The 14,093-nt window shown below is 45.9% G+C and overlaps 1 protein-coding gene across 1 annotated transcript in view; it reads right to left on the bottom strand.

Annotated features, from left to right (window-relative positions):
• Positions 1–14,093, bottom strand: part of ANTXRL (ANTXR like) — a 63,035-nt gene that overhangs the window by 6,133 nt on the left and 42,809 nt on the right. The window lies entirely within an intron of this gene.

The raw sequence follows: 14,093 nt of genomic DNA on the forward strand, positions 1-14,093 counted from the left end.
GAAATCCTGCAGACACAATCTTGTGTGAGGAGATGCAACACTTGGCATCACTGTCTCCACCTCCTCACCTAGGGAGGTGGGAGGAGACGCTTATAAAGGAACCCAGCTGCCACAAGCTTGGCAGATGCCTGCCCCTGGAAGTCAAAAAGGCCTCTCAGCATCACGTACATAGGCTGGAGATGAAGCCTGCCTGAAAATACAGAAGTGACACTGCCAACAGCCCAGTTACAGGAGCTGGAATGTGGTTTCCAAATAGGTAACCGTGGGCTGGAAAGTACCCATCCCATCAGTGATCAACCCCATTTGCCAGCACCTTTTCCTTCGTGCAGCACGCCTGTTTTGGTCCATGTAGCAATCACCCTAATGACAATGGCCTCTACAATTTAGCATGGAGGGGAAGGTTACTTGTTTCTCTCATTCCAAGGCAAACACTAGCTGGGGAAAAGGAAGAAAACTGTCTTGTTTTGAAAATATTTGCCCCAGAAGGCACCTTCCCTCCGTTGTTTTGAGAGACCCACAGGGCCACCGATGCCCAGCCAGAGGTTTAGGCTGTATGCTGGAATCAACAAACCAAATTCAGCTCAAGGTTATGCCAACATCCCCCAAGCAAAATTCAGGACAAGGACTCCAGGTTTAGCACAGCTTTTCTCAGAGCCAAGCAGCTGTAGATCATGATAAGAGGGGAATACAAGACCCCACACCAGCGACAGACCGCTGCTAGCTCAGTGCTGCCCGGCACGAGGAAACTCTGAAGGTGTTGAGGGAATGGGCTGAGTTTCTGTGGCAACTCCACAAATCACAATTTCCCCTGGAATCCAGGCAAAAGCCATCACAGCTGAACCACAATTATCTGTTAAGTGACTTCCGATGCCTACACCTTCATTCGTGAAAACTATTCCTTTAAAAAGAAGGGAATCACTTAAGTCTACGGATTCTCTGAAGAAAGTCAAGCGGAGTAAGCTCCAGAGAGCTCAGAAAATTATTCAACAAAGGTACTAACGCCCAAAGGGCACCACCCTACTACTTGCTTGGCTTGGATGGCTCAGGGCTTCACGAGCTCAGCTGCAGACAAGGGCGATTGAACGGGCATGTTGTTGCCTGTACGAGAGACATACTCAGTAGTTCTCAGTCCCAGCTTTCACCATCACAAATTCACCCCTACACTTAAACAACAGCCTCAATAAGTAGGATAAAATACCTTTTCTAAAAAAGCAGGCTTCTTACAGCAGACTTTGGTTATGAACCAGGTCCAGGGCAACACCGTTCTAGGGCCAGAGCCTCTGCACGGAGGTATCAAAAAGCAAAAGCGAAAGGTCTTGGTCACTTCTGCAACAAAGATAAACCACTGGATCAAAAAAACCCCCAAGTCGGCGCTTTGCTCTACTCCATCAGAGAGCTCAAGCCCTCGCCAGCGCTGCAGCGCGCAGTCATCCTTGTCAGTGTACAACAGCCATTTGATTCTGCTGCGCTCTGTGGTACTCAGAGCCCGCTCGGAGAGCCAGCAATGCTTACTGCTACGCAGTGAACGCTACAGATACATCCGATAGCTGCGCTGCTATCAGTTAAGAAAACTTAGCCTTGATATTCATAAAGTTATGGATTTAGAACAGCTAAATAATCACTCAGGACAAAAAAAAAAAAAAAAAAAAAGATGAAGGCAGAGGTGTTCTGCTGAGATGCAGCGTACGTGGAGGGAGCAAATTAACAGAACAACTTCCCTCACAGACTGCAAAGCTGCAAACCCAACGCCAGTGCTTTTGCCTACCACGCTCTCCTGCCCCTCTGTTGTGCCTCCCTCCCAAACATCAGTTCCAAATACATTCATAGTCTATAATCAAAGGGGATCCCATAAATCTGTTTGCATTACTTTCACTTCAGTTAAAGTGATAGGCGACGTCAAACTGCTGCCAGTTTCTGCCACACTCACTGATTTGTCAGACAGATGGGTAATTTAAAGGCCACGCACCACATTGTGTCATGAAAAATACGGTTGGGTTGGGAGAGTCTGACAGACAGAGGCTTGGATGATCGATGTATGTATTGTGACACTTCCTCACAAAAGATTATTGGTGTTAGCCTACGATCTCATATATCAAAGGCTTCTGGTGAATACTGGAGCAAATCCTCCCGAGCACTTCAAGCAGCCATTGATAAAATGAGGCCAAACTCCTAGCCAGTGTTAGGATTAACAGCTGAAAGGGAAAGGGAGGAACAAATAATAATAAATCATAGTTTGCATTATCAAGTGTATTTCATCAAAGGATTTCTAGGTTGAAGAATTAAGCTCTCCACTCATCCCACTTGCCTAATAAAAGAGTGCCACAGCTATTCTACCTAACATGCACATCCCTCTGGAATTAGTTCAGAAGAAAATCCATTATGTTTCTCAAATAAACATGCTAACCACAGGATTTTTAATATGCTGTGTTTGAAAGGATTATGTAATTTCCTCTCCAAAGCCATATAAAGGCTTTTAAACCACAGAGAATATGGACAGAAATCAGATATCCGACACACTCACCTACGCTCTCGCTGCACGGGGGATTAACAGGGGTGAAGAGCCACCACCGCTGTAGTAGCAGCAGTGGTATTTTTTTCCCAGAAGCAGGGTATACACCAAGTGTTTTAGGGAAGGTGTCAGAGTTGCAAGGTGCGGCGATACTACGATGACCTCAGGCACAACTGCTGCCGGCAGCCGCTTTATTGTTTTCTAGGAAGCAGATGAACGGCGTAAATCCAGTTCTGTCCGGTTTCAGCCCCGCTCCCGGTACAGCATCCCTCGGACGGTGCGACCCGCACCGCGTACTGTCATTCAGGCACCAACTGAAGGTCAGCACCGCACCATATGGAGTTACGCCCTTACTTCAGCTCACATCTGCACAGTCTTCCTAAGGCACAATTATTTTGCCTCCCCATATGTCCGTCCACTTGTTAGGCTCTTGCTATGCTGCTTCCCAAATTGCCTTTTCAAAAAGTACAAATACTGAAGCAGCGGGATCTGCCCTTGCTCCGACTCCAGCCTTTATCCCAGTGTAACAATCACATGTGCAATTCAGGCACTTTGTACTTTCAGGCAATGCCTCCTCGACCACCTAGGATGTGTTTTTGTGTGTGGTTTAAGTGGGGGAAGGAAGGGAGGAACCTCTTGAAAGCCACCGCGTCTTGTTTCTGGGCTACTTTCATTAGAGTGCGCTCGTTCCCCCCAAATCTTTAGCTACTACTCAGCAAGTTTTCAATGGAAAGGAACAACTGTTAAAAGGATCCAGGCAATTCAAAGGGTGCCACGGGCAATCTCTTCACCCATGACACTAAGAGCACTTGAGCAAAAAGGCTTTTAAAAATCTGCCCCATCTGCCAGTAGCTGCCCCTTTTCTCTGTCCACTTTAATACACGCATTGGTGTTTATTTAACAAAACTCAAATCCAGTTCATGCACTCCAGTGCGTGCCAGAGTGTTTGTGTACGCAAAAGTATGTCTGTTTCTTATTTTTAGCTACATTAGTTGACATAATAAAAGATACCCTTCCTGTTATAAATTTTGCTTGAGTTTTCATTCACTCTCAGTTTTGCTTATGGAATCTCAGTGCTGCAATTCTGACTAGCGGCGGGGGGGGGGGTGTCTGAGGAAGCGTTGGCTTCACTTAAATGTTTACTGAAATTTTTTGCCTTTGACTTTGTAAGAATATGAACCTTGGCTTTAAATTTTAGAACGGATTAATATAAAAATCATGCCTGCAAAAGTTTGAGCATAGCAATCCAAAACACTGGACCACCAAATTAAAAAATAAAGTAGCTCCCAATCAAAATGATTACGTTTAGGATGAACATCATTTCCTTAGGCTCAAATAAGTAGTCACCTTTCCCACCAGTTTTCTTTACAGATGTCACTGGGATGACTCTGCCAGCCTGCTTAGACATGGGTCGTCAGCATGTAGCTTCACTTCCCAGCCAAGTATTGATAGTTCAGTGTAAAAGTAGAGCTCTAAAACTCAAAAGAACAGATTCAGGTTATTATGCTACCTACAAAACCAGAAGAGCGAGCACCTACGAAGAGCCAGAATCACTCCAGCTAAGTGGAGGTTTTGATCCACACACCCAGAAACCGATGGGATACATACACCAGTGTGTACAGGGATGTACACGTCAGCAACTTCTGCAGAAGCTGAATCTTGGCAGAATTAGAGGACAGGGATTATCTGTCCGGATAAAGAATGAAAGCTCTCTAGCAGAAACACCTCTGGTGAGTATCCTAAAGCAGCAACAGTATGGGAAACTTGCTTAGCAAATGTATTTATGAGTGAGGTAGATTATGGATACGGTAATTTTATAGAGGAAGAGCTGAACCGCGGTGGTACCGAGTTCCCACTATCTGAGCTCCCCGGGCAAGCGTCAGGATTAGCAGCTGGCCCCTCAGAAGCCAGGATCTATGCACATCAGCCTTTGCCAAAAGCTTCCGCACACTGCGCTGCTCCATGCTGACTGTGCGCTCAGCGTGTCACGGCTCATTAAAACCTTCACGGATTTCCTGGGAATTGCACTGATTACCCTGCAGCACACAGGCTAGAAATTAGTGAGCCACTGAAACAGTTTGTCACATAAAACCTAAGCCTGCCTGGTTTTCAGGCATATTCAAGTAACTCTTACTAACTCCTGCTCTTACATTTGGGACTTAGATATTATTTTTGTGTTGAAAAATGAAGTATTGGAAATGTCAGAAATTCCTGTATCAGCAGTTTGGTGGCTGACCATGTTTTCAGGTCAATAAATATATAGTTTATAATTAATTTCTCATTATATTATTTAACAATTAAATTTTAATAATCACAATTATACTGTGGTTATTGCATTAATCATTAACAATCAGTTTATTAACTTGTAATTAATTTTGATAGGGAGCCATTTAAAGTTATTAGGTCTCAAAACAAAACATTAAGTATCATCAATGTAAAATATTTGTTTGCACGAGAATCTGACTCTTTAAATGTCTTCCAGTTTAATAAGTCCTCTCTTGTCAATAACAATTTTCTGGCGATCTATTTGGCAGCTCAGCAGTGATGCCTAAAATAATAGTAATCCAAAACTATGAAGAGAGAAGAGCAAATGGGGTTGACTGGAGAGAGGGGGATTTTAAAATTAAAGTCTAGTAAAGTGACACTGTCCAACAATGAGAATATGATTATTATTTTCTTTAGCGCTGCATTTAAAAAGGAGCTTCAGTTCAGCCCATCCTTTATCCAGTGCATTAGCTGGCCTCTTTATAAGTAAATCCATATCGGTTCTGCTCCCTCCTTCTGTGATGGAGTTAGCGGAGGGGAAGGAAATCACTGCATTGTAGACTGTGAATCACTGATACGGTAAACAACGAGGACCCTATAGCAGCCTTAGGTACATCAGCTGAATTAAAACTGAAAATTACAAACCGTGCAAATGCACAAGGATGATCCAAGCAGCAGCAGCAGCAAGCTCTTGTTTACAGCACAGAATGAGCAAGGCGGTGCTGCCAAGAGGTGTAACCTTACTCAACGTGCTTCACTCCGCAAAAGGAATTAGGCTGAGCTTTACGATGTGGGAGTTAACACAACTTTAAAAGAGGACACACGTCCTCACCCAGGAAGGGGCAATGATACTTAAAAGCAGCCGAGGCGTGCACGGATCCTTGGCACAGTCCACAAAGACACTCTTATAAGCGAGCTTTGTGCCTTTCCTCTTACTTTTTAGCAACCACACTAAACCCGCCACAAGCCCCAGTCGCTGGCTCTCTGGTGCAGCACCAGGAAGACCCAGCACAGAAAGTCAATCCCTGCTTCAGGCGCTCGGATGCCCGAGTCACAAATGAGAAGCCAGCTGCGTAGGGGCCGGCAGCAGGGCACGCGGTCACAGCGAGACGCCGCTAAGCAATGCCTTGGTCTGCTGGTACATTCAGAGTAAAAACCTCTTGGCTTAGCTGATGCCTGGCCCACGTTGCTGCCCAGAAAGCCCAGGCGAGAGCCGAGATGCCTGAGCCCCTCTCACAGAGGCAACGGGGAACCAGCCGTGTTTTGTAAAGGGGCTGGGAGAAGAAATCCTTCAGAGGCCCAGTACCCTCTCAGACACCCTGGCTGTGGGAGCCAAATAGCTGAGACAGTAGGATTTATGGGGTAGGGAAGGGAGGAGAGGGCACAGGAGCTCTTCTTTTGCTACCAAGTGTGTGATAACCCTGCCCAGGGGATCCCCCGGGGGCCGAGGGAGGTAGGTTGCCAGGGCAAACCCACACACAGGCCCACGGCATGCACTGCACACAACAGCGGCAATAAAAAATCATCTCTCGGTTCACTTGCTGGCCAAGTGAAAAGTCAACAACAGCCAAAAGCCTTCATTTTTCAGGTGAAAGAAATATATCAAAATAAGTTTCACTTAGGCTTGGAACACATACATTGTTCGATTCAAAACATCTTTTCTTTGAGTTTTGGACAAAAGAGGTGTTTCAAAACAAAAATTGAAAATAGTGAGACTTTTTGAAGGGTATTTTTCCCACTTCAGTTAATTCTACTAACATGCAAAAATATTTACAGACCATCTAAAGAAACAGATTTTAGCCAGAAACAGAGTCATGTGGAAAATTGTGTTCAGATCTACCAGGGAATTAAGACACAGATAGGAACTGTTCTGCCGTAAGATTAATAGTTGTGGTATCCCAGGCTACTGTAGCTTCTTTAATCAGAATACCGAGAGTTGAATACAGTCAGGTACTGATAGGTTCCCGAGACACCCACGTCTGCAGACGCCGCTCCCCAGTTCACAGTCCCAGCTGTGCATGGCACCGCTTGAAACCAGGGATGGGCCTCCTGGGAGCAGCCAACTCAGCCTGAAGACCAGCGCAGGACCACGCTGAAGAGAAGCGAGCTACTTCCAACTTACCCCTGGAGTAACCAGCCAATATTGTGGAATCTGAGCGAGGAATAGCTCATCCAGGGAAACTGGCCTTTTAACCTAGGACAAGGACCCTTCAGCAAAAGAAACTTTGCGCTGAACACGTTTCCACCATCCGGGTCTCATATGCCTGATACCACTTTTCCAGCTTAGGCACACAAGGAAAGCGATGTGGGGCAGGTGGCATGGAAAATCCACCCCAGTATTGAAGACAGGGCTATTCAAGTAACTTGTATCACACTCCACTCAGCAGGGAGCTGCATGTTGTTTCCAGCCTTGCCTTAGCAGGAAAATGCTGCAACAGGCTACAGATACCTCCTGAAAGAATGGCCAGAGTCACAAGATATCTCGCAGGAATGCACAAAACATCACATGTCTTGGACCTTGCAGAGGTTGTGGCTGAAGTAACATGCAGTGCGGATCCGTAACAAAGCCTGTTGATTCTGAGCCCTAAAAAAGCCCAAGTGGCAAAGGGAACAGAAAAGGGTAACACTGGGCATAATCAAAGTTAAGGCTATCAGGCATACTTTGTGATCAGCATCGATCTCAAGGAACAGTCATGCCAGACCAAATCCCACCCAAACTGAGAGAAATATCTTAACCTATACCTGCACTCACTATGCACGATTTACTGCCTTCCTCTTTTCTGAGAGCTTTTATGGATGAGGGTCCCAGAGTGGAAGAAGTGAGGAGAGCCACCGTCACATCATATCATCTACCCAAGGTTATGCAGCGGCTTCAGGGGGATAGAAATGGTATTTACAAGTTCAGGACTCGTGACTCACATCCCTTGTTTTAACCACAGCACCAACAACTTCCACACTTGAATGCTGGCCAGACTAGAATGTGGTTCAAGAGAAAAACAACAGTGGTTGGTTTGCAAAAGATTTTTCTCTTTCCTTTGGCATTTTCAGGGAAAAGAAGATTGCGTTTGTCCATCACCTAGAATGGGGAGGGCTTTGGAGCATAGCAACGAGAGCAACAAACATTTGCTGGGTGCAACAGGCTCAGCCTTGAGGTATTGGCAGCCTGCTGACAGGAGCAAATTAGGCCACAAAGGACCATAACTGGTCTTGCTCAAACTGTAATTAAGTGTTATTGTGCTTTCCAGGGTGAATTATTTGATTGTCTCTTCAGGAGCAAGCTGGGATTATGGTGTGCACAGAGGAAGAGCACAACGCTCTTTACCCGCCTAGGGTATAGGATAATGCGGGAGACTCAGAGAGAATTTCTGGTGAAAATGGTTATTATTTTCCCTTGCTTCAGCTAAAAATGTAAGATCCTGGCCCACCACACAGACAAGCTGTCTCTTTGTTTAGAGTCTGGAAACAGCTACAAGTATCCCCAACTCATCTCTGCGTAACTGGCCCTTAAACCGCCCTGCTGCTACCTAGAGCAAGTAGGGGGTAAACCCACAGTTCCCAGGTTCCTCTGCGCTTATCTCACAAGGATTTTCCTCCCATGGGATGAGGCTCATACATTCATTAACAGTGCTGGCATATTTACAAAGCACAGAAAACCTCTCCTCCCCCAAAAACTCCTACGTTAAGTTGGATGGAAGAACTCCTTGGGAACTTATTATTTCTAGGAATGAACACACCAGGGGAGCAACTCCAGTACCAAAGTCCTGACGTGGAAGTCTCCTTCCCATTTCAGGTATATTATAGAGACCTAACACTCTATGCACATATATCCCTGCCATGATTCCCCTACGCAGCTTGACCAGTCTATCGAGTACCAGCTCTGTATTTTGAAGTTACTCTTTTCCATGAGCACCCCATTGCCACCTCTCTCATACAGATTTTGTTATACACCCTGGCGTCAACTTACCAGCGACTGCCCGTCCCCCAGCAGTACAAAAAACCCAGGCACACCTCCTCTCATTTTTCAAAGCTCTGCTACCTGGCCGTTAGCACTGCAAGAAGGGACACTGCTCTTGGTAGGCTTCGCTTCAAAGTTTCTGTATAACCACCCCTTAAAATTCTCAGCCAGTGAGGACTGAGGCATCTACTTGGGTAATTACGTTCCCTAGAAGAAACCCAAAAAGGAGCGGAAAAGAAGGAATGTGTTCACATGCCAAAAAAAAAAACAGGCTGCAGAAACCACCAGTGTTCCTGCAAAGAGCGCAACGTGTTTGCAGTCTTGTTCCAGGAACAGTTCCTATCTGAGATTTGTCTTCAAAGCAAGATTAAATTAAGATTAAGACTTAATAGACACAGCTCGTAAGCTCTTCAGGTTGTGTAGTATCTTTGTATTACTCATACAGTGGCAGACATAGTGATTTGGGTTTTCTTCCGGTACCACGACATGAACCACAGTAGTTTGTACAAGAACAGAGGCATCCAGAGATACAGCTGCTCTGTAGAAAATAATGATGCAAAATCTTTTGATTTTTAGTTATCACTCTGTACAATAACTGTAATACGAATAATAGTATTAACATATTATCTTACACTGTGCTTTTTAATTCTAGAGCTCAAATACTTTCAGAGGAAGGTCACAGCATTACTCATTCTGCATATGGGGAAACAGATTCCTACATAGTTACTAGAAGTACGTAAGCAGAGAGCTAAGGCAGGCGGGATGGGCTGATTTCTGGACTCTTACTCAACTCAGAAGATAATGAGGGATGCACAGCTCCCAGCAATCCAACTGAAACAAGGCGACACGGGGTTCAGCACTGATCCAGGGGTGCTGCCAGGAAACACACACACATATTGGCCGCAGCATATCTGTTCATTTGCGTGTGCGAATCATGGATCTGTACATGCAGTCCTAGTAAGACACTGCACGTGCATTTGTGCACTTGTCTTCTCAAGAAAGATGTACCTTCAGTTGTGGGCTTCCTCCTAAGCCCTAAGATAGTCACCTGACTCCAAGCCAGGCCTGCATAGCTTAGACGCACTGTTCTCTTAATACGATTGTGGAGCATCAACAAAGTGCTGCCTGGAAAACTGATAACACCACAAGAGAGCCTATTATCCCAAGGCAGATGTATCAGACTTGCGGGTAACAAGGGACTAAGTCACCAGTTCTTATCCCAAAGTCACGTTCTCTATAAAAAAAAAAAGAGAATCAGACCTGATGAACCTGTTCCTTTACCATAAATGTCAAAGAAGTATCAGTGGCACACAGTCTTTAAGGGTTGCAGAAGAGCTCCCTGTCTACCTAACAGAGTCCATCTATGAAGTGCTCAAAGTGCTGTCAGGAACACTAACACCCTCATCCTCCCAGAATTCACTGTTCATCTCATTTTTCACTGTGGAACTACAGTACAACAGAAGTGAAGTAATTTACATCATCTACAGCCCCGGTCTCCGAAGTCACATCTCAGTGTCTTAACCACAAGGCCAATCCCTCTTCAACCTGTTGTGTGCGAAGTGCCACCGGCCGTGGGATCTCACCCATCCTTCAGTGGTTGTTGCTACTGGGCATGCCTCTGCCTCCCAAAGATGTGGATGGACTGCTGCTTCCACCCGAGGGCAGGCAGCATCTATCCCCAAAGCCTATTTGTGAATTTTCCCTCCACCTCAGAAATAACACGAACCTGGCAGAAGTGAGAGGTAATGCCAGTATGTGGGCTTCTTGCAGGACAGGAAAGTCATTAGCCACTGAGCACTTGCTTCCAGCTGCAGAGCTCGGCGCGTCCTGGGAACTGCGCGTCAGGACATTGCTCCCGCACCAGGCAGCTTTCTTCCCCCATGCCATGCCTGCTACAGCAGGAATGAACCTTACAGACACTGGCGTCCTTCGCAAAAAGACAAAAAGAAGTAAAATGGGAACTACATGTATCACGTTTTTATTGAAAGTGACAAAGTGAGATCACCTACTGTGGCAGGCAATATCCCCGTCTTTAATTTTGCACCAGCTTATGAAGGTAATTGGCTCCAGAAAGGTTAAGCAAAGGGAGAAAAGCCCCAGAATCAGGCACCAGTAGCTGATAAATACAGTCTGAAGGAGCTCAGTGTTGCTTTTCCAGCACCCCCTGTAGCTCCGCCTATTACTTGGGTGATTACAACACATCTCCGAGCAAGCGGCAGAGAAGCCTATTAACGGCCACTACTCAGCCTTGAAAAGTAATTAGAATGAGCTCCGAATAGCACCGGTACATGGGCAGCCACTGTGGAATACGGCAGACAGGTGCTGCCGTCCCCGTGGGCTGCATTCAAACTGCTGACCACCCGCAGGTAGCAGCCAGAAAGTAATTACTAGTCATTAATAATCCATAGGCTTGGTGTCCCACCATTCATCGGAGGCATCTCAAGTGCCTGAAAGGACTTAGCTAAACCTCACAGCTGTACGGAAGGTAAATACTGTGTTCTCATGATTATTTTGCAGTTGGAAAAACTAAGGTACATAGATACCATGGTCAGCATTACAAGGAATCTCCCAAAATTTGAGGGTAATCAGACCTTCTAAGCTTTAACAAGCCTATCCGCTTAAGAGCGATCACTTTGAAAGGGACACACAGAAAAAGGAACCCAAATACTCTTGTTATCATTTCAGAGGCTGGTGTTTAAAATCCCAGCTGCTGTGCTTTGTTCAAAGTCACACAGTCACTCAACGGTGAGAACGTGAAAGGACTCTGAAGTCCTGGCTTAAAATATGACCAGCAGCTCATAGTTTGTAAAGTTTCTGGCTGCACACCAGCCTTTTTACCTTCAGTTTTATGGAATGAAGAAGGAAAAAAGGCTTTCAGATTTTTGTACAACAGCCTGCTTCTAGTCCCCTTCCCCAGGAAAGGGCTTTGTGTGTGCAAACTGCAGGGTAGTACTAGTAAAGCATTGGTTTTTTCTAAGTCAAGTCCCAGGAGTGTACAAGGGTGATGGTGACACCAAAATTCAGTCTAAACTCTCACTCTCTGTTGCAGGTAATTTTCAGTGAAAAAATGAGATCACTTTCTAAAGCTTTAAAGTAAACAAGAGCAATTCTGCCTGGGGAAAAAATGTCCTTTTTTTCAGCTGAGGTTTTCGGTAAACCGAACCTCTGAGAATTTCCTGTGACAGCATGTGCTGAAACGCAAAACGGAATGGATTTGCTGAAAGCAGCAACTAAGCAGACCATTTGAAAGAAGCATCTCACCTTCCTTCCTCTGCACATATTGGGGCTTTTCATGGTTAGTTGATGGCATTGGTAACAGCCATAGCCATACTTTCGGTCTGTGAGGCCAAGGGGGAAGAGCCTGAGAGTTCCCTTTGGCAGAGAATACTGACAACCTGCCCCACCAGCTGCCATGGTTTCTATGAGATGCTTCAAGATAGCCAGGCGTAAATATTTCCCAAACTCTAATCTTCCTAGCAGCCGCCTACAAGCTCAGAAGGACACCAACACAGTGATGGGGAAGTCCTCAAGACAGCCCAAGTATCTCGAGCAACACGTAGCTCGCCAGGCCATGTGGCTACTCTGGCATGCTCCCTTGCTGCTAGATGAGCAGCGTCCCCACCTCAGAGCTGTCAATCCCTTCCTTGGGCTAAAAAAGTGACTGCTGGTCCTCTGAGCCCCAGCTTTCTGGGGGAGGAAGGCAGGAATAGCAGCCTGGCACTAAGGGATCCATCACTGCAGCAGTAGCACAAATGCCTCTGAAGGCTTCACCTTTGTACGTTACTGGAAGGAAGAAAGCCCAGCAATCCGCAGCAGAGACACAGCCCTTCTTCATCTCTTCGCTCCTCTGCTGATGCTGTCCGAGAGCTCAGCAAAAAGCCACCCACAAACAGCAGCCTATCTGCTAATCATAGAATCATAACGGTGGGGTAGAGCTAAGTGTGTTTATCTCTTGCTGCCCCATCCTGGTGCAACAGAAGCTCCTGCTAGGGGTGACCTGCAGAATTCAAGCGAGAAGCGTCCTGTGACCATTTCCTGAGGTACTTGACAAACTAATAACCAATTTCAGTGGTGATACCGTGACATGATGGAGACCAAGAGGAGGAGCTGTCTGCAGAGCCAAGGCAAACACATGAGCACAGATCCCAGAAGGGGCGTCAGAGCTTGTGTTTGTATGGTTTTCTTTAACTAGGCACTTCTGAAAAGCACCTGTGATTTCCACAGCCCGTCTTACTGATGCAATGCTGCCTAACACTGTTGGGTCATCCATCCTGAGATCCTATTCTTGATGAGTCTGCGGAAGGCACGAGCTAGGGCAGGGGAGCTCTCAGGAGCCTCCTCCAGCTCTGCAGCAAGGCCGTAACCCAGGGCACGCTGCTAGCAGCAGCTCGTTTCCTCCAGTGTAAGAGGAACAGGAGGAAGCTGGTCAGCAGCCCATTGCTCCCAGAGGGCAGGGCTGCAAGGCACCAGTCTGTCTTGTCAAGGGCAGGTGCAGGGAAACAGGGACTGAGAGAGACAGCAAGGAGTGGAAGAAACCACAGAAGGAACTGGAAGGGAATGTCTAGGGCGGGAGTCCAAGGGGGGCATAGGTAAGGGGATTTGGGAAAGGCAACAGGATCTTGATGAAGGAAGACATGAGGATGGATGGACAGCAGCCCTGGGCACCCAGAGTGAAGGACAACACAAAATCCCTTGCACCAGTCAGCCTGAATTTCCACTGCAAGGCTCTCACACACTCTGGAATGGGCTTCACCACATGAAGACTCAAAAAAACCCAACCCTACAAACAGTGCCATTTTTAACTTCACTTCACGATGGGAGTGGAGGACAAGTCATGATATGAAAACCTGAGGTAGCAATACTCCCTTCGCTGTACCGTTTGCAGAGGCAAAGGATAAGAGGGCTGTGTTGTGGGGAAAGATGCTGAGCAGCTCTGAAAAATGTCATGGAGAGGCCAAAGTCTGTTAGACAACACCAGATACGTTGGTGAATATACCAAAACCATTAACATAGTTTTGGTGGAAAACAAAATATCACAGAAAGTTTTTCTACAAGTATTTTTTAGATTTTTTTGGGAAAAAAGCTCTGAAACCACAGTAGTAAATATCAGATGATGAAAGAAATTAGACTTATCAAAAGACTTTTTAAAGAATGTTTTAATGTAAAAAAAACTCCTTTGTCACCTTCCCTGTCCCAAAAGCCTTGTGAAAAATATTTTTCTCCCTGTACTTGGATGTTCTCTTCCTCTGTAATTAGTATTTTCATTATGCAGAAAAAAGTGTTTTGCTATTTCTCCCAATGGCTGCAAAAAGCAAACATATGCCCAACTGACGCAGTAAAAATGGAAAATGAACCCTTATTTTC

This window comes from Phalacrocorax carbo, chromosome 12, assembly GCF_963921805.1.
Source record: "Phalacrocorax carbo chromosome 12, bPhaCar2.1, whole genome shotgun sequence".
Taxonomy (NCBI): Eukaryota; Metazoa; Chordata; class Aves; order Suliformes; family Phalacrocoracidae; genus Phalacrocorax; species Phalacrocorax carbo.